Here is a 19,983-nt window from a genome sequence, read left to right on the forward strand (position 1 = left end):
TGAAGGACCCAGTAATTCCATTTCAGGGTATTTATCCGAAGAAACCCAAAATGCTACTTTGAGGGGATGTGTGCATCCATATGTTCATTGCAGTATTGTTTACAATAACCAAGATGTGGAGGCAGTCTGGGTGTCCATCAATAGATGAATGGGTAAAGAAGAGGTGGTACATACGAGATGTGATCAAAAGATACGGTGAATGTTTAAATTAAAAAAAATTATTACAGTAAAAGACACATTGCCATTAATCCCCCTCAAAATACTCCTTCTTGCTTCAAACACACTTATCCCATCGTTCTTGCCACTTTCCGAAGCAGTTCTGGAAGTCCTGTTTTGTGAGTGTCTTTACTTCATCCTCCATCATGACAATGCTCCATGTCACACATGGCTTCTGGTACCGCAATTTCTGTAAATTAAAAAAAACATTACAGTGTGTCCTCATCCACCTTATTTACCGGATCTGGCACCGTGCAATTTCTGGCTCTTCCCCAAAGGCAAAATGACTATGAAAGGAAAATGCTTTAAATAGATTCAGGACATCAAGGCAGTCACTATAGCACAACAAAAGATTGAAAGAGGACTTGCAGAGCTGCTTCAGAAAGTGGCAAGAATGATGGGATAAGTGTGTTCGAAGCGAGGAGGAGCGAGGAGGAGTATTTTGAAGAGGATTAATGGCAATGTGTCTTTTACTGTAATAATTTTTTTAATTTGAGCATTCTCCATGTTTTTTTATCACACCTCATATTTTCAAGGTTTATCCATGCTGTAGCATGCATCAGAATTTCCTTCCTTTTAAAGCTACATAGAACTCCATTGTATAGATAGACCACATTTTACTTATCCGTTCGTGTGTTCATGGGTTCTTGGGTTGCTTCCATGTTTTATATTGTGAATAATGCTGCCATGTACATGGGTGTACAAATGCCTGTTTGTTTCTCTGCTTTTAATTCTGAATATGTGCCTGGAAGTAGAATTGCTGGATCATATGATAATTCTAAGTTTAACTTTTTGAGGAACTATCAAACTGTTTTCCAAATGCACCATTTTACATTCTGAACAGTGATGTACAATTTCCACATCCTTGCCAACACTTGTTATTTTCCGTGGTTTTTTTTATTTTTTAAATAGCCGTCCTAATGAATGTGAGGTGCTATCTCACTGTGGTTTTGATTTGCATTTCCCTAATTAGTGATGTTGAGCATGTTTTCATGTGCTTGTTGGCCATTCATATATCTTCTTTGGAGAAATGTCTATTGAAGTGCTTCCTCATTTTTAAAATGGGTTGTTTGGCTTTTTTTTTTTTTTTTTTTTTTTTGATTGTTGAGTTTTAGGAGTTCTCAGTATATCCTGGATATTAACCCCTAATCAGATATGTGATTTACAAATATTTTCTCACATTCTGTAGGTTGTCTTTTCACTCTTTTGATAATGCCCTTGCAAAATTTTTAAAAATTTTGATGAAATCGGACAAATGAGTTTCTGGAATCCTTTGAAAGTTGCATTGCCTCCCACCTTCCAGGTTCACTCCTTAGCCTGACCCCAGGAGTCAGGCCTCCCCCTCCAATCCACACCCGGGCCTGACATTACCCGTGCCCCCCCAATCTTTCCCATCCTTACCTGGCCTGATTCACATCTGCCCCAGGTAATACCTGCACTACCTCAGACCCCAGTCTTGCCCCTTACCTCTCTGTCCTACCTGGCCTGAGTCGTGGTCTCCTCAGTCATTCTCTGGTCCACACCTGGTTTATTCCATCCCTGAGGGTCACTGAACAGACCTCTCAGCCACTGGCTACCTTGGTCTCTCCTCAGCAGCTTGGACTCCAGCCCTACCCCTAAGCCCCCACACAGGTCCTCTGGGGTCCTGGGTAAGAGCATGCACTTTATTTCCTGTGGCCTCATCAGTCTGGTGGTGCACCATCATCCCACTGAGTCCTGAGCTGAGGACAGGTATTCTGCAGGGTACCACCCTGTGCCCTGTGCCCTGCTTTGCTCACAGCACAGCCCCATGCAGCACAACCGGCCTTGTTGATGGAATGGGGAAGTGGCCTACAGCCGGGCACAAAGACAGACAAGCATATCATGATGCCCCATCCTGACTGTGACCATGTCACCTCCAAAGTCTTCTAGAAAGTTAGGTGCTTGCAACCTGCTTCGCCTGTAACCGGTGGAGAACCTGCAGCAATCTCCCATTCTGCCTTGGTAACATCACGCAGCTGCACCTGTAGTGCCTGCCACAATCTGCTCCCACCAGAAAGCCACCCTATGTGGACTTCACACAGACCCCACGCAGTGTCAGCACAGAGCCTCACGACATCAACGAGCAGCAACCTCAGTCACAGATTCTGGGGATTGAAACCAACTCTGACTCAGAATCCAGGCATCTGAAGAATCACACAACTTTGAATTCTCAGTCTCTTCCACCAGCAGGGAGGCCACCCAGCTGTCCACTGGGTTGTCAAAGCCACCCAGGGCTCCTTGACCACCCTCCACTATCACACAGGGTCCTGCTATCACTTCACTCCTGTCCCCATGGAGAGCAGCAAATTCAATGGGACTGTGGCCTTCTGCGTTGACACGGGGCAGGAGACACTCTAGACAGATGGCCTGGCCCTGTGCAGGGGAAGAGGGTTCTAGACAGTCTTGATGGGGGTGTGTGTAGAGGATTCTAAGATGGGCAAGGGGGCAGGAGGTTCTAGGACAGGTGGGGACAGAGGGTTGTAGGGCTGGCCTGTGGGGTGGGGAGCTTTAGCACTCGCCTGGGTGGCAGCTAGAGCTTCTGTTTGGATGCTGAGCCACCCCCCCGCCACCCCCCCAGGCCAGCACACTGGGAGCAGTGGTGACAGACAGGACATGCCCACAACAACAGACTTTAGAGAAAGTGAAAGGAAGACGTGGGGGGAATACAGGCCATTCAACCCACAGCCTGTAGGTCTTTGTACCCAGTACGTGGGGACACTTGATAAAAGTCCTGTACTGGGTGGGGGGGCACTGTGTGGGCAGGACTGTGGAGGCCTGAATTCTGACCCCTAGGTTAGCACGGAAGTTGTGGGAGGATCCGCCAAGAAGCCCTCCGAGGCCCTGAATGTGGGAAAGCCAGGAGCCAAGTCTGCACAGAACTGCACGTCCTGGCGGCCAGCTGAATCTGAACTCGCCCCTCAGCTCAGCGCCGATAGCAAGTACTTCAAATATGCCGCGGAGGCCCCATGAGAAGAAGGAGCTCGCAGAGGATCCCTGGTCGGAGGGCAGAGCAGAGCAAGGGAAAGCATAGAGCTGAGCCCTTCACCTCCCAGGCCAGCCTGGAGCAGGGACAGACACGCCCACACCAGCCGTCTGCCTTTGAACTTGGGAAAACCGAGTTTGAGGCAGATTCCTGCGGTCAAACTGTCTGCTGGTGGGATCCTAGAGGCCGGCCGCGCTGACCTCCCCCGGCGCGTTCACTTGGCTTGCCCAGGAAGCCCGCCCGGCTGCAGGGAGAGTCAGGACTACTGTCCTTGAGGGTCGTTCGGCTCTCCTCCCCCAGTCCCTGAAGACCCCGGGGCGGTACCACCCCCTTCCCCGATGGTGCTCTAGGCTGGAGTACTGAGCAACAGCCTGGCTTGGCCAGGCGCGCGCTGACCTGGGCTGCGCTCTGCCCTCCGCGGAGAAGCCGAGTCAACTACGGGCCTGGGGAGGCTGCGACCAGCGGGCGGTTCCCAGCCTCACCCAGCCAGGGTGGCCCAAGCTCAGTCCCACGCCCAGCTCTGGGTGGGCCTACTCCCCGCTGCCACTCCAGCCCCACCGCCGGTGCACTGCGGACTGTCAGGGCTTCTCCAGGACCGCCGCTCCTGGACCAGTGAAGGTGTGACCAGGGCGAGGCCCCCCTTCACGCCCAGCGCTGGGGGTGGGGGATGGTACATGTAAGCACAGGTGGCAATGGGTGAGAACCCACCCAACACACAGAGAGATGCTCTGCGTAACCGACATATCCTTCCACAGAAGTCAACTATCTCAACAACCCCTAATAAAATAGCCACTTTCCCCCTCTTACAAATAATGCCCCATTCTGGGCATCAATGTGTATTCCTGTGGAATGCATTCTTTAAATACAATGGCTGGTGGGAGTGTCAGCATAGTTAAAGGTTACGGATTCCCCTAAAAAGGCTATACTAGCTTAAACTCCCACAAACACAATGCCACTGCGTTTTCTAGAAGAATCTGAGCTGATTTACAGCACTTACCAGCAATGCACAAAGCTTGTTCAGTATTGCATTTTAGTGTTTTCTGCATGTTATTTTTCTTTTTTTTAAATTTATTTTTAAAATTTATTGGTGTGACAATTGTTAGTAAAATTACATAGATTTCAAGTGTAATGCTGAGCGAAATAAGTCAGACAGAAAAAGCAGAGAACCATGTGATTTCACTGACATGTGGTATATAAACCAAAACAACAAAAGAACAAGACAAACAAATGAGAAACAAAAACTCGTAGATGTAGACAATAGTTTAGTGGTTACCAGAGGGTAAGGGAGGTGGGGGGTGGAAAGGGAGGGTAAGGGGGATCAAATATATGGTGATGGAAGGAGAACTGACTCTGGGTGGTGAACACACAATAGGATTTATAGATGATGTAATGCATGTTATTTTTAAAAGCTTCACCAGTCTAGCTCAAGAGTCTGCAGACTCATATTTGCACCTGTTTTCAGTGTCCTTTTAGATAAGAAAGACTTTTAAATTTATAAATGGTTGAAAAAAATTGAATATTTTCCAACATGTGAAAATTGTAAACTCAAATATCAGTGAGAATGAGTAGGGTTTTACTGGAATTTACTCATGCTCACTTGTTTACAGATCGTCCTGGGGTTTTGCTGAGGCACCACAGAGGTGCAAGTGTGACTGTACAGCCAGAGCTCTCCCTCAGAGAAACTGCACTGATCCCAGAACAACCTGAAACAGGGTGACTCACTGTTGTTGTGAAGATGGGACCAGTGTAAGTCTGCTCCTTCCACTCCCATGTCCACTTCTGTACCCCACTGTTCCTAAGACCTGTTCCTTCAATCTCCAAGTCCCTCCTGTACCACATATGTCCCCCAAAGACCTGCTCCAGCCCATACTCCCCACTGTCTCCACAAGCCTGCTCCTTCCACCCTAGCGTCCCTTCCTATAACCCAAGTGTTCCTAAAACCGGTTCCTTCCACCCCACATGTGCCCTCCTGTACCCCAACAGTCCCACAGACCTGCTACTTCAACCCCCAGTCCACTCCTATAATCCAACTGCCTTACATGCCTGCTCCTTCAGAAACTACGTGCCCTCCTTTATGCCAACTGCTCTTAAGACCAGCTCCTTCAGCTGCCATCTTCCCTCCTGTATGCCAATGGCCCCCACAGGCTGGCCCCTTCCACTCCCATGTCCCCTTCAGTACCCCAAATGCACCTCACTAGCCTGGGACTTCTACTTCCATGCCCCTCCTGTACCCCAACTTTCCCTCACAGGCCTGTTCCTTCCACCCCATATTTCCTCTGTACCCCGTCTCTCACCCTGCCATGGAGAGCTGCCTTTCCCCCATGAGCTCCATGCTGAGTGGGGCCAGGCCGTACCTGGGAGGTGAGGAGGGAGGAGGCCTGGTCACCACAGGCCATGTTGACTGTTAGAGGCCATGGGTTCCTGGGTATAGGCGTCAGCCCCGGTGTGGTCATTGCTGCCCCCTAGGCCTGACCTATGTGATCCATTCCTGTCGTGCGGGGTGCCAGGCGGGGTCTCTGCTCCCACTCCCCACACAAGAACGCAGGATATGGTGAGGCCAAAAAGGAACACCCATGGAGCCATAGGTAGGGGAGTCATACCACTATATTCTCTCTGGCGGCACTATACTCTCACTGGAGGCTGGATCCACACTGTCCGCAAACCGCCATCCACACTTGCCAGCCCAGCCACCATCTTCTTGCTAGCCCCCCTTCTCTTCTCTTCTTTTTGCTAGCGTAGCCACAGCAGTTATATTAGTGGCCAATGGCTCACTGGTTACAGCTGACGGCCAACTAGCCACAGCTGATGGCCATGCAATCACAGTTGATGGCCATTTACTACCTGAGCCAGCACCTATCTATGTGAGGCCGAGAGCCTGGAAACTGCTTTTTGGGGTTCTGTCCCCACACTCCACCCCTACAGGCTCTCGCCTCACAATCTACGCGACAAGCGTCTTCCGCAAGGGGCCCTGTGCGAGGAGCCTGGAGGTGAATGCAATATCCTGGACACAACCAGGCTCTCTGGGCACAGCCAGGGTTTCTCAGGGCACCACCAGTACTTCTGGGCACGGCCAGACTTCCTGGACTTCTTAGGGTACCACCTGTCTTCCTGGACACAGCCAGGGTTTCTCAGGGCACCACCCGTGCTTCTGGACACGGCCAGACTTCCTGGACTTCTTAGGGTACCACCTGTCTTCCCGGACACAGCCAGGGTTTCTCAGGGCACTGCCACTCTCTCTCTGGGAACAGCCTGACTTCCTGGGCACAGCCAGGGTATCTCAGGGCACAGCCAGACTTCCTGGACTCAGCCAGGTCTCTCAGGGCACTGCCACGCTCTCTGGGAACAGCCCAACTTCCTGGGTACAGCCAGGGTTTCTCAGGGCACAGCCAGACTTCCTGGACTCAGCCAGGACTCTCAGGGCACTGCCACGCTCTCTGGGAACAGCCCGACTTCCTGGGTACAGCCAGGGTTTCTTAGGGCACAGCCAGACTTCCTGGACTCAGCCAGGTCTCTCAGGGCACTGCCACTCTCTCTGGGAACAGCCCGACTTCCTGGGCACAGCCAGGGCATCTTCAGGGCTCAGCCAGACTTCCTGGACTCAGCCAGGTCTCTCAGGGCACTGCCACTCTCTCTGGGCCTCTCAGGGTACCCTGCTGGAACAACAGCGACTCACAATCAAGGTGCTTACATATTCTCAATGGTAGCCAGTCAAGACACAAAAGCAAATATCCCCCAGTTCCACTACATGGTCGTATGTTCCCAAACAAACAGTCAAGCTGTTGTGGGGGCAGAGCCCCAGAAAGTAGTTTCCAGGCTCTCGGCCTCACATAGACAGGTGCTGGCTCAGGTAGTAAATGGCCATCAACTGTGATTGCATGGCCATCAGCTGTGGCTAGTTGGCCGTCAGCTGTAACCAGTGAGCCATTAGCCACTAATATAACTGCTGCGGCTACGAAGCAGAGCCGAGGAGAAAAAGAGGGAGAGAGAGAGAAAGAATGGGGCTAGCAAGAAGATGGCGGCTGGGCTGGCAAGCGTGGATGGCGGTTTGCGGACAGTGTGGATCCAGTCTCCAGTGAGAGTATAGTGCCGCCAGAGAGAATATAGTGGTATGACTCCCCTACCTATGGCTCCGTGGGTGTTCCTTTTTGGCCTCACCATATCCTGCGTTCTTGTATGGGGAGCGGGAGCAGAGACCCCGCAGGCTTCCCCGCACGACAGCTGTCCATTAAATTAGGGATGGACGGCAATTCCCCATAGTCCATAGTCATTCGCCAGAGCTGTCCTGGGGGTGAAGGACGACCTTGACCTCACCCTCATCTCCCATGGAGGACTCAGCAAGCGTTTCCTCCTGGGACAAGTCCTGCATCCGGGCTGCCTCAGCAAGCACTTCCCGGCCCACAGGGCTGCAACGACCTTTGCTTTCTCTGGCCTGTGCTGGTTGGGGAACCGTCCACATCTTTCCACCTCTCCACGGGGCTCCAGCTCTCCAGCAGCTGCACGGCTTTTCCTGTGCTGGTGGGAGAACCGTCCACGTCCTCCCACCCCTCCACGGCGGTCCAGCTCTCCGGCAGCTGCTCCTCCTGGTCTTCCTGAGACTGAGTGTTCATACACACAAACTGTTCCACCGTCCTTCGGAGAGCTTTGGCTGGCACCATACCCTGCTCCCTGCGCCATTTGTCGTGCGGGGTGCCAGGCGGGGTCTCTGCTCCCACTCCCCACATAAGAACACAGGATATGGTGAGGCCATAAAGGAACACCCATGGAGCCATAGGTAGGGGAGTCATACCACTATATTCTCTCTGGCGGCACTATATTCTCACTGGAGGCTGGATCCACACTGTCCGCAAACCGCCATCCACACTTGCCAGCCCAGCCACCATCTTCTTGCTAGCCCCCATTCTCTTCTCTTCTTTTTGCTAGCGTAGCCACAGCAGTTATATTAGTGGCCAATGGCTCATGGTTACAGCTGACGGCCAACTAGCCACAGCTGATGGCCATGCAATCACAGTTAATGGCCATTTACTACCTGAGCCAACACCTGTCTATGTGAGGCCGAGAGCCTGGAAACTGCTTTTTGGGGTTCTGTCCCCACAATTCCCCTCCCTCAGAGCCTGGACCCAGAGGTTGAGCAGAGTGTGTCCCATGATAAGCTAGTTTGGCAGGTTAGATCCGGCCCGGGTAAGCCTGGATTCTGCTGTCTGGGTGGCAGGATGCTGTATGACACTCCTCACATGGGTCCCTATAATCCTTCCCAGAAGCACCCCTCAGCTCCTGGGCCTGAGAATTACTGGCAAGGTACAAAGCCTGTTTCCCTGGGAGACCTGGGGTAGGGAGAATCACTTCTCACTCCTGAGCGCCCAGGTCTGAGGGGTGTTGTGGCTGTATCAAAGGAGGGCTTACCTGCACAGGCCTCACCAGGTGCAGGGACCGATGGGTAGCTCCTGTGCAGGGAAAGCCAGGTGGCGGAGTAGATTGCCTAGGCCTGAGGACAGTCCTCTGGGCATTGACTGTGAGGGGTGCCGCTGGCCCAAGGATTCCCAGCTGCAGTCTGCCTGGAGGAGCCCTGGGTACAGGCCGCTGTGGGCCTCACTTTCCCCAATTGTAAAGCTACCCAGGTCTTCCCTGGGAGATGATGTGAGCAGGGAGATGTGGCCTGTTCCCCTTCCAGACAGCATCCCCTCCCACAGCTGGTTCCCATTAGAGCAGGGCTCAGCCCCTGGTTAAGTGAACTTGTCAGGCAAATGAGGAAACCTGATAGTCCCTTTTCTCACATTCCAGCCCTGGGAGTGGGCGGAGCAGCACTCCTGCCTCCTCAGCCAGCCCTGGAGACCCTCACTCTCCACAAGCTCTAGCGAGAGCTCCAGTGCTAGGAACTGGGATATGGCCTTCTCCATCAGGAGAGCTGTTTGGAGAGAGATTGGCTTTGGGCTGTGGCCCTGAGTGGGGCCGGGCTGCTTGCCACCCTTCCGGGGCCAGACACTAGCCTGTCCTCTGATGCTGGCACAGTGGGTGGGGCTCTGAGAAGTCAGAAGATACACTCCCATCCCCTTGCCCTTTGAGGACCCACCAGTGAGAAGGTGGGTGGAAACTGCCCAGGAACCCACCCTGCTTCTGCCCATAGAGTGATAACCTGAGCACTGTTGTGGCCCCACGTCTCCACCTGCCCTAGCCCATCTTCTCTCCTTACTTTCCAGCTTGGTCATGTCTGCCCCCAGCCTAACAGAGCCCTGGGGCATTGTCTCTGGAGACACTAGTTGGAATGAGCAGGTCCCAGTGTCCCTGCTTGCTACAGGGCTCCCTGACTGGGGATGGCTGTGTGCTCCCCATGCCACCATGCAGACTCCTTGGCATCATACAGGTGAAGGTTGAAGATACAGTAAATGTGGGGACAGAGTCCCAGAGAGCAGTTTCCAGGCTCTTGGCCTCTCGTGGAAATGTGCTGGCCCGGGTAGTAGATGGCCGTCAGCTGTGGCTAGTTGGCCGTCAGCTGTAACCAGTTAGCCAATTAGCCACTGATATAACTGCCTCAGCTGCGTTGGTTTGTCAGTCAGTCAGTTGGCAGGCAGAGAAGCAGACAGCAGGTTGCAGGTCATGTGGATCCAGCCTCCAGTGAGATTATAGTGGTATGACTCCCCTATCTATGGCTCCGTGGGTGTTCCTTTATGGCCTAGCTATATCCTGCGTTCTTATGTGGGGAGTGGGAGCAGAGACCCTGCAGGCTGCCGTGCACGACAAATGGCGAAGCGAGCAGGGTTCCCCACACGACAGTAAAGGACTGACCCCCAGGCAAGCTTGTCCTTGGGACATGCTGGGACCATGGCCATGCTGTGTATGTGTGTGTGGGCACCATGTGTGGCTGCCCTGCACTCCTGTGTGGGTGCCGTGTGTTGTGTGGGGGTCGTGCTCTGTGTACTTTCCTTGGGGGCACCATGAAGGAACCAGAAAGCCTCAGCCTGGTTCTCAGTCCCTGGCCTGGCCCTGGGGAAGGTAGGCTAACTAGGCATGTCCCTCTGGAGAGCTGGGGCCTCAGCCAAGCCCCTAGGACAATGCAGGGAGCTGCCGTGACTCTTCGCTCTCTAAAACAGGAAATGATGCTTGTGCCTGGCCAGATGTGCTGCTCCTCCTTGGGACCCAGCCCCACTCCTGGTCTGCGGCCTCTCAGTGGAGCACGGCTGGGAGAAGGGTGGTAGGGGTGGGAGCACTGAGCTGCAGCTCCAGGTCCAGCCTCCTCACTCTCCTCCTGCACTGTGGCGCATTCCCCGGTGTTCCCAACCAGGGGCCTGCAGGTGGTATTGGGGCTGGCTGATGAGGAAGCTGGGGACTGATTGTCATTTGGGGTGTCATGCGGGGTCTCTGGTCCTGCTCCCCACATAAGAATGCAGGATATGGCTAGGCCAAAAAGGAACACCCACGGAGCCATGGATAGGGGAGTCACACCACTATATTGTCACTGGCAGCTAGGCGAGACAAATGCAGTAGGATCCACATGATCCGCAACCCGCCGTCCACTTCTCTGCCTGCCAACCAGCCAACCAATGCAGTCACAGCAGTTATTTCAGTGGCTAATTGGCTAACTGGTTACAGCTGACGGCCAACCAGTCACAGCTGATGGCCATCCACTACCCAAGCCAGCACCTCTCCATGTGAGGCCAAGAGCCTAGAAACTGCTCTCTGGGACTGTCCCCACATTGATCCAGGTCCTGGGGACAGTCCACCTTCAGGTCCTGGGACTCTCACCATTGGAGAGGAGACCCCAAGGCAGCACAGGTTGGGTGGTTTGTGGCCTAGAGGGTCCCAGTCATGGGCTGAGGGGACAAGTGTCAGCCAGGTTGTGCTGGAGAAGTGGCCCAACCTCAGGGGAGACCAACAAGCACTTGGGAAGTGGCAATGGCCTCAGCCCACCCTGCTTCGCACTCTGGGAGCCAGCCAGGACCCCTCCCCAGTGGGACTCTCAGGGCCCAGGTCCAGCCTGACCCTGGGTTCTGTGATTCCAGAATACCTGCTCCCAGGTTCTGAAATCTCTTGACCCTCAGCTAAGGGTCACCACTGCCCAGGGACTCTGCCCAGACATCCGTCTCCCCTCAGGTACCCACCTCTCTGTCTGTTCCATTTGTACTCTGTGCTTGTCCCCTTACTTTCTGGACCATGGCCCCTCAGCCTCTATCCCACCCTGCTCTCTGCCACCTGGCACCAGGGCCTGTCTGCAGCATTTCACGGCAGTTCTGCTCCGTGCCCCGGCAGGCCTCACTGAGGCTGCAGGATGCCCACCTCAAGGATGTTGCCAACCCTGCTCTCTGTCAACTACCTAGGGCGTTGGTCCACACCAGACACCTGCAGGCACCAGGAACACACACACACACTCATACACATGCATGCACATGCACACACAGGCACACACACATACACACACATGTAGAAACACTTTCACCCTCACACTTGAACACATGTGCACACTTGCATATATATACACACATTGCACATGCACTGTCACACTTGCACACATGCTGTATAAATGTAGATGTGAACAAACTCCATCTCTGTGTCCCAGATTTCATTTCACTTTAGTTTTATGCTGTGACCTTGGACCAATCCCACTGTCCTTAGCAAGCGTATCAAAGCCTTCTAGTTGATGATTATCTGTGTTCCTTAAAATGTAGCCATAAATATTTTTGGTAGCAACAGCCGAATGGCATGACAACAGAGATGAATATCAAACTGGTGATAATATTGATTATAAACAATCATCTATCACAAGACCACGAGGAGATATGGCCCCCGGTGCATATTGCATTCTTTGTCCCTTTGTCTTGTCAGTACCCTATACTATATACAGTATACTATATACAATATACTATAAAAAAAAAGTACTGTGACAGGGGTCTGTGAATGGAGAATAATCTGCACAGAACTGCCAGCTCATCTGTCGGCTCTGACCCAATTTTCCCATAAGTAAATTACCCTACGATAAATTCGGTCCTATTCTGTGGAGTTGCCTGCTTCATTGTTGGTCTTAAGATACCTTCTCATTACAGTGCCCCACATATAGGACACATGCACTTACACATATGAACTTGCACATATGCAGGCATGTCCACACACGCATACATCTGCACACACATGCTTTCATGCACTGGCACACATGCAAACACACACAAACACTCACACATCTCACACATGTGCATGAGTGTATACATGCACACATCTGCATAAGTGCTGGCACACTTGCACACTTCCAATGACACAGCACTTATGTGCACACGTGTTCCAGACACACTGGCTGTCCCCATCTTCACCCCCTTTCCTTCTCTGGACTTTGAGTTTCAGCTGTCCCTAACCCTTCTGCTCCCCACCTGGTCAGCTCTCACTTGACCCTCACGGTCCAGCTCACATGAGTTTCCCCTGTGTAGCACCCAGCCCCTCAGGTGAACCCAGTGGCCTGGGCAGTGGTCATCTGTGCCTGTATGCTTCTTAAGGGGAGGATTCTTCCATGACATCAACCCCTGCCCCAGCAAATGCCTGCCCAGATGAGTGGGCAGTGACTCACCCTGGCTGCAGTTGTCCCAAGGAGTCTAGGGGCCCAGGCTCAAGTGGGAGCAGGAAAGACAGGCTCAGTCCCTTGCTGCACTAGGTTACCCTCCACTACAAGGGCAGGCGGCCAGCCTAGGGTCAGGCCACAGACGTGGTAGAGCTGGGATCTGAGCCCTGGGCTGTGGGTGTTGGAGCTGAGCCTTCATACCTGCACACACAGGATCAGCACCAAGTGCCACATGCTGGGAGCTGGGCTGCCCCGCGGCCTCAGAGCTTTGATGGGGCTGCACTCCCAGCAAGGATAGCCCCTGGATGAGGGATGCTGGACCAATGCTCTGGGTCATAGCATGGGGAAGGGGCCCATGGCCGGGCCCCTCAGGAGAGAGCCATTGTGGGTTTTCATGGAGGCAGAGGGAGTTGAGAAGGAACAAGTGCTCCCCCATGAGTGGAGTCACCTCCAGGACAGACATACCGTGTTTCCTGGAAAATAAGACCTAGCCGGACCATCAGCTCTAATGCGTCTCTTGGAGCAAAAATTAGTGTAAGGCCCGGTTTTATTTTACTATAATATAAGACCCAGTCTTTAATATAATAATATAATATAATATAATATAATATAATATAATATAATATAATATAATATAATATATAATATAGTATGATATGATATGATATGATATGATATGATATGATATGATATAATATAATATACTGGGTCTTATATTAATTTTTGCTCCAAAAGACGCATTAAGGCTGATGGTCCAGCTAGGTCTCATTTTCGGGGAAACACGGTAGGTAACACTGTGGTAGAGAAGGGCCAGCGCAGACACCGGAAGTCCCATACAGCTCAGCAGGAGGAAAACCCCTCCAGCAAGCCAAGGCCTGACTGCCTGGACCGAGCACGTCCTCAGGGTCCAGGACACCCAGCACCCAAGGCACAGCTAGCTGCTGGCCGTTGGCCCTCCTGTGAGACCTCTGGTGGCCCCTGTGGTCCCACTCTGCCCAGGTGGGCAGACCAAAAGGTGGCTCCACCCTTCTGGAAGCAGCAGGCCAGTTGAGTTTTGGTGAGGCCATAGATTTTCTAAATTAGGTTTCTGGGTCTGTCAGTAGGTCAGAGCAGGCAAGGAGGGAATGGCGTGGAACTGCCCCTGCCTTCCCCTTGTGGGCAACCCAGACCCAACATCCCACCCAGGCTGCCCTGTCTAGTAGGGCCCTCAATGCCTCTCAGTGTCTGAGGTCCTGAGTCTAGATTTCACCAAGGGGAACAGCATTCAGGGTGACCTCCTGGACCCTGGCCAGGTCTCTTCTGCCGCCTCTGCCCAGGGAAGCTACAGAATGTCTTCCCAAAACATAGCTCCTGTGGCACCTCCCCCGCCACCATGTGGGGGGCTCTATCATGTCCCAGCCTGATCAATGCTCCATGGGCATTTGGGGAGTCTCCCTCTCACCTGGCTTCTTCTTCTCAACCGGCTTCTTCCTCTCACCTGGCTGCTCCCTCTCACCCAGGCTGCTCCTTCTCACCCAGGCTGCTCCCTCTCACCCAGGCTGCTCCTTCTCACCCAAGCTGCTCCCTCTCACCCAGGCTGCTCCCTCTCACCCAGGCTGCTCCCTCTCACCCAGGCTGCTCCTTCTCACCCAAGCTGCTCCCTCTCACCCAGGCTGCTCCCTCTACCCAGGCTGCTCCCTCTCACCCAGGCTACTCCCTCTCACCCAGGCTGCTCCCTCTCACCCAGGCTGCTCCCTCTCACCCAGGCTGCTCCTTCTCACCCAGGCTGCTCCTTCTCACCCAGGATGCTCCCTCTCAGCAGGCTGCCCCCTCTCACCCAGGCTGCTCCCTCTCACCCAGGCTGCCCCCTCTCACCCAGGCTGCTCCCTCTCACCCAGGCTGCTCCTTCTCACCCAGGATGCTCCCTCTCAGAAGGCTGCTCCTTCTCACCCAGGCTACTCCTGCTCACCCAGGCTGCTCCCTCTCACCCAGGCTGCTCTTTCTCACCCAGGCTGCTCCCTCTCAGCAGGCTGCCCCCTCTCACCCAGGCTGCTCCCTCTCACCCAGGCTGCTCCCTCTCACCCAGGCTGCTCCTTCTCACCCAGGCTGCTCCCTCTCACCCAGGCTGCTCCTTCTCACCCAGGATGCTCCCTCTCACCCAGGCTGCTCCTGCTCACCCAGGCTGCTCCCTCTCACCCAGGCTGCTCCCTCTCACCCAGGCTGCTCCTTCTCACCCAGGCTGCTCCCTCTCAGCAGGCTGCTCCCTCTCACCCAAGCTGCTCCTTCTCACCCAGGCTGCTCCTTCTCACCCAGGCTGCTCCCTCTCACCCAGGCTGCTCCTTCTCACCCAGGCTGCTCCCTCTCACCCAGGCTGCTCCCGCTCACCCAGGCTGCTCCCTCTCACCCAGGCTGCTCCCGCTCACCCAGGCTGCTCCCTCTCACCCAGGCTGCTCCCTCTACCCAGGCTGCTCCCTCTCACCCAAGCTGCTCCCTCTCACCCAGGCTGCTCCCTCTCACCCAGGCTGCTCCCTCTCAGCAGGCTGCTCCCTCTCACCCAAGCTGCTCCCTCTCACCCAGGCTGCTCCCTCTCAGCAGGCTGCCCCCTCTCACCCAGGCTGCTCCCTCTCACCCAGGCTGCCCCCTCTCACCCAGGCTGCTCCCTCTCACCCAGGCTGCTCCCTCTCACCCAGGCTGCTCCCTCTCACCCAGGCTGCTCCCTCTCACCCAGGCTGCTCCTTCTCACCCAGGCTGCTCCCTCTCACCCAGGCTGCTCCCGCTCACCCAGGCTGCTCCCTCTCACCCAGGCTGCTCCCTCTCAGCAGGCTGCTCCCTCTCACCCAAGCTGCTCCCTCTCACCCAGGCTGCTCCCTCTCACCCAGGCTGCTCCCTCTCACCCAGGCTGCTCCTTCTCACCCAGGCTGCTCCCTCTCAGCAGGCTGCTCCCTCTCACCCAAGCTGCTCCTTCTCACCCAAGCTGCTCCCTCTCACCCAGGCTGCTCCCTCTCAGCAGGCTGCTCCCTCTCACCCAAGCTGCTCCCTCTCACCCAGGCTGCTCCCTCTCACCCAGGCTGCTCCCTCTCACCCAGGCTGCTCCCTCTCAGCAGGCTGCTCCCTCTCACCCAAGCTGCTCCTTCTCACCCAGGCTGCTCCCTCTCAGCAGGCTGCTCCCTCTCACCCAGGCTGCTCCCTCTCACCCAGGCTGCTCCCTCTCACCCAGGCTGCTCCCTCTCACCCAGGCTGCTCCTTCTCACCCAGGCTGCTCCCTCTCAGCAGGCTGCTCCCTCTCACCCAAGCTGCTCCTTCTCACCCAGGCTGCTCCCTCTCACCCAGGCTGCTCCCTCTCACCCAAGCTGCTCCTTCTCACCCAAGCTGCTCCCTCTCACCCAGGCTGCTCCCTCTCACCCAGGCTGCTCCTTCTCACCCAAGCTGCTCCCTCTCACCCAGGCTGCTCCCTCTCACCCAGGCTGCTCCCTCTCACCCAGGCTGCTCCCTCTCACCCAGGCTGCTCCTTCCCACCCAGGCTGCTCCCTCTCAGCAGGCTGCTCCCTCTCACCCAAGCTGCTCCTTCTCACCCAAGCTGCTCCCTCTCACCCAGGCTGCTCCCTCTCACCCAGGCTGCTCCCTCTCACCCAGGCTGCTCCCTCTCACCCAGGCTGCTCCTTCTCACCCAGGCTGCTCCCTCTCAGCAGGCTGCTCCCTCTCACCCAAGCTGCTCCTTCTCACCCAAGCTGCTCCCTCTCACCCAGGCTGCTCCCTCTCACCCAAGCTGCTCCTTCTCACCCAAGCTGCTCCCTCTCACCCAGGCTGCTCCCTCTCACCCAGGCTGCTCCTTCTCACCCAAGCTGCTCCCTCTCACCCAGGCTGCTCCCTCTCACCCAGGCTGCTCCCTCTCACCCAGGCTGCTCCCTCTCACCCAGGCTGCTCCTTCTCACCCAGGCTGCTCCCTCTCACCCAGGCTGTTCCATCTCACCCAGGTTGCTCCCTCTGGCATGGCTGCTTCCTCTCACTTGGCGGCTCCCTTGCACCAGACTGTCAAATGAGGCTGTCAAATGAAGTAAATCCTCCAGCTCACTCGTTAGATACTTTTGCATAAAGCCTGAGGCTAATAGATTTTACCTTCCATCTGTTGGGCGGGGACAGACAAGGATTCTACAACAGAGAACCTTACGTGGTGTGCGTCCTATGGGGACTCTGTAAAGTCCTGATCTTGCACCTGCCCCATGAGCATCCTGGATGCTAGGCAGGCTTTTCCCCTGTTTGCTTCTCTTCCACTCTAGCTTTTCTTGGCTGCCAGTGGCATCCATCTGTCGACCATTCGCACCTGTTCTAGACTGATGTCCCAGCTGTGGTTTCCCTTCCCACTGTGTGAGTGCAGAGGCTGGCCTGACCAGAACCACATGCTCCCTTGCAAGGGCCAAAGAAGCAGCAGGCTTACCCTCACTGACCAGATGGCCAATCTAGAAGGGGCCTGGCGAGGGAGGGAAATGACTGTGACCATATAGCTGCACAGCTGGGACCATCTCTTGTCTGCCCAGACTTCCTCTGTCCCAATAAAAGGCAGAAATGGTGATACAAAGAAGTGTCCAAACATGAACTCCCTGCTCCTTCTCACAGCACCTGCTCTGGTCCCCAATCTTTAGCCTTGAGAAGACAACCCCCAGTGGCCCAGTGGTGACCCTTGTGAATACCAAAGCTGCAACATTCATCTGGGGCATGAGAGATGCTGACACAGCTGTGGCAGCAGAGCACGCACAACAACCTCAGGAGGGAGGCCTGTTCTGTCACCCAGAGGTCCCAACATGTGCCAGTCATCAACGTGGCTCAGAGCGGTTCCTGTTGGAAGGTTCAGGGCCATCAAAAGAGGCAGAACAGGCAGCCATGCCTGCATATGGCTCCTCCCCTATGACATATGGAATAATCATGTCCATCAGCCCAGGCACATGGGGACTGATGCAGGAGTGCTGGCTGTCACCACATGGTCATCGTCATGTTTTCTGTTCGCTTTTATTTCCAGCCCCACCTGAAGTCACTGTCCTTTCCATTTTCTTCCTTGCAACTAACCTGTTTTCAGAGAAATTTTATGTGTCCTTTATAAGCTGTTCTAAAATTTTTTGGAAGCTGCATTGAGTATATGCTGTGTGTGTGCCTGTTTGCATGTGTCTGCTTGTTTCCATGTGGGTCTGCAGGTTTTCCAATGTATGTATGTCTCCATGTGTGTTGCATGTGCCTGAGGCTGTCTGCATGTGTGTGTTTGTGTGTGTGTGTGTGCCTCTATGTGCACACACACGCATAAATAACTGCATAATTACATCTGAGATGGTAGGGGGTGGAGAAGTCCTAGGTTACTCTCCCACATTGGTTTTAGTCGGTAGGCGCCTGCCCCAGGAGCCCTGAGATGAAAGGTTCACTTCCATGAAGTGGCCACCAAAGATGTTTGAGGCGCAGCCTCCACCTCTTGGGCCCAGTTTCACGGGAAAGAAGTTTGTGTGGCAACACAAACATTACAAATGAACTTGTCATCGCAGGAGGGCATGAAACTGATCATCAGCAGCCCGGCGGGCATTGCTTCCGGGCCTCGTGCCTGGGGACCTCTTTCCATGGCTCTAGGAGTATGGGCTTCCGGACTCACACTCTCTCCCTGTGTGCAAGTCAGAGTGGGCCTGAGAACAAGCTGCCTTTCCTTCTATAAATTAAAAATAGCTAGAGAAGAAAACAACTTTCCAGCATTAATTCCCCCCTATCCTCTCACAAAGAATATCTACTCACATATTATAGTTTTGGGAATGTCACCCCAGATGTCAGCTCTGGAGGGGCCCCGGTAACGATGTGTGTGCACAGTTACTACTGAAAATGGTTCTTCAGGACCAGCTGGTCCTGACAGAAACCCATGTTCAATTGTGAACCCTTCAATTAGATAAAGATTACAGGTGAAGAATCGCCCCAGGATGGAGCTCTGCATTTCAAACTGGATTTCAAACCAGACTCTTGATATACTCTCTCGTGTGTGTTTGCACCACTCCCTTCCAGAATCTCAGCTGCAGTGCACCTCGTTGGACCTACAGGAGATTCAGTGGTGTGCTTTTAAGGTTGCCTTGCAATATTAAGACACATTAATTAAGCTGATCCAGGACCTCAGAAGGAAAACTGTCGCAAAGCTTAACACAGCTGCTTGTATTTTTACCTATAAATAGTAAAAGTCATCAAGAAGCTCCCAAGGCTTGTCAGGACCCCGGAGCCCTTCCTAGTCTATGCAGATATTTAGTTCCAAGGTTGTGGGTCACAGAAGCACCAGGTGGGTTCTAACAGCAGCCTGAGGGGCACCTGCTCCGCCCCTACCTCAAAGATTGGCCCAAGTAGCTCGCGGGGCAGAGGCTCCTGGAAACAGTCTGCTCCTCCCTGACCAAGGACATCACACGCCCACATGTGGCCTCTGCCAGGACTTGGTAAAGAGCCTCCCTCAGTGTCTCTGCCCACTTCCCTGGTCTGTCTCCTCCACAAGACAGTGAGAGCTCCCTAGCCTTTATTCCAATTTTAAGTGTTCCATGGACATGTTTAATTTTAAGCCAGTATGATCCTTTTTGAGCACAAACCATTAGTTGATGGTATATTTGATAATTACAGTGGATCCTCATTTGCAGATTCTGTATTTGTGACTTTTCCTCCTTTTCAATTTTGATTTTCTTAAACTTTTTAAAACTTGTTTGACCTCTTTCAGTGAGGACCTGGACACATAGGGCCGGAGTTATGGAGCTTTCTCCCTGCCCACCCTCCTGAGCAGGTAAGCTGTGCTCAGAGGGGGACTCAGAAGTTGCTGCTCTCAGAGCCTGCTGCCCGCCCCCACTCTCACCTCGGCTGGGGTTGGGGTTTGGGGGTTAGTTAGGGGTTGGGGGTTGGGTCTCAGCTTCCCTCCTGTCTATAAGAGATGGGGATTAAACCAGGGGCCTGTCCTCCTCCTAAACCTTCCTGGCTGCAGGACAGACAACAGCTGTTCTTCCTGTGTGGAAAACTGGCCAAAGCCTTCCTATAGTGTGAGAACACTGCGTTCTGCTGTGGGGAGTGGGGCCCAAGCACTCAGGGAGGAGTCCTGTTGCCCTTCGGGGCTGGGGGTGGGGATGCTGGCCACCTGTGGGAGCGACTGTCCCCATCTGGAACGTGTGCCTGAGCTAGCTGGTGTGGTCTCCCATTCCACTTCACCTCTCCCCTCCTCCACACAAGGCCAAGTCCAGCGGCACCCCAACCCACACACACC

The sequence above is a fragment of the Rhinolophus sinicus genome, linkage group LG10, assembly GCF_036562045.2.
Source record: "Rhinolophus sinicus isolate RSC01 linkage group LG10, ASM3656204v1, whole genome shotgun sequence".
Lineage (NCBI taxonomy): Eukaryota > Metazoa > Chordata > Mammalia > Chiroptera > Rhinolophidae > Rhinolophus > Rhinolophus sinicus.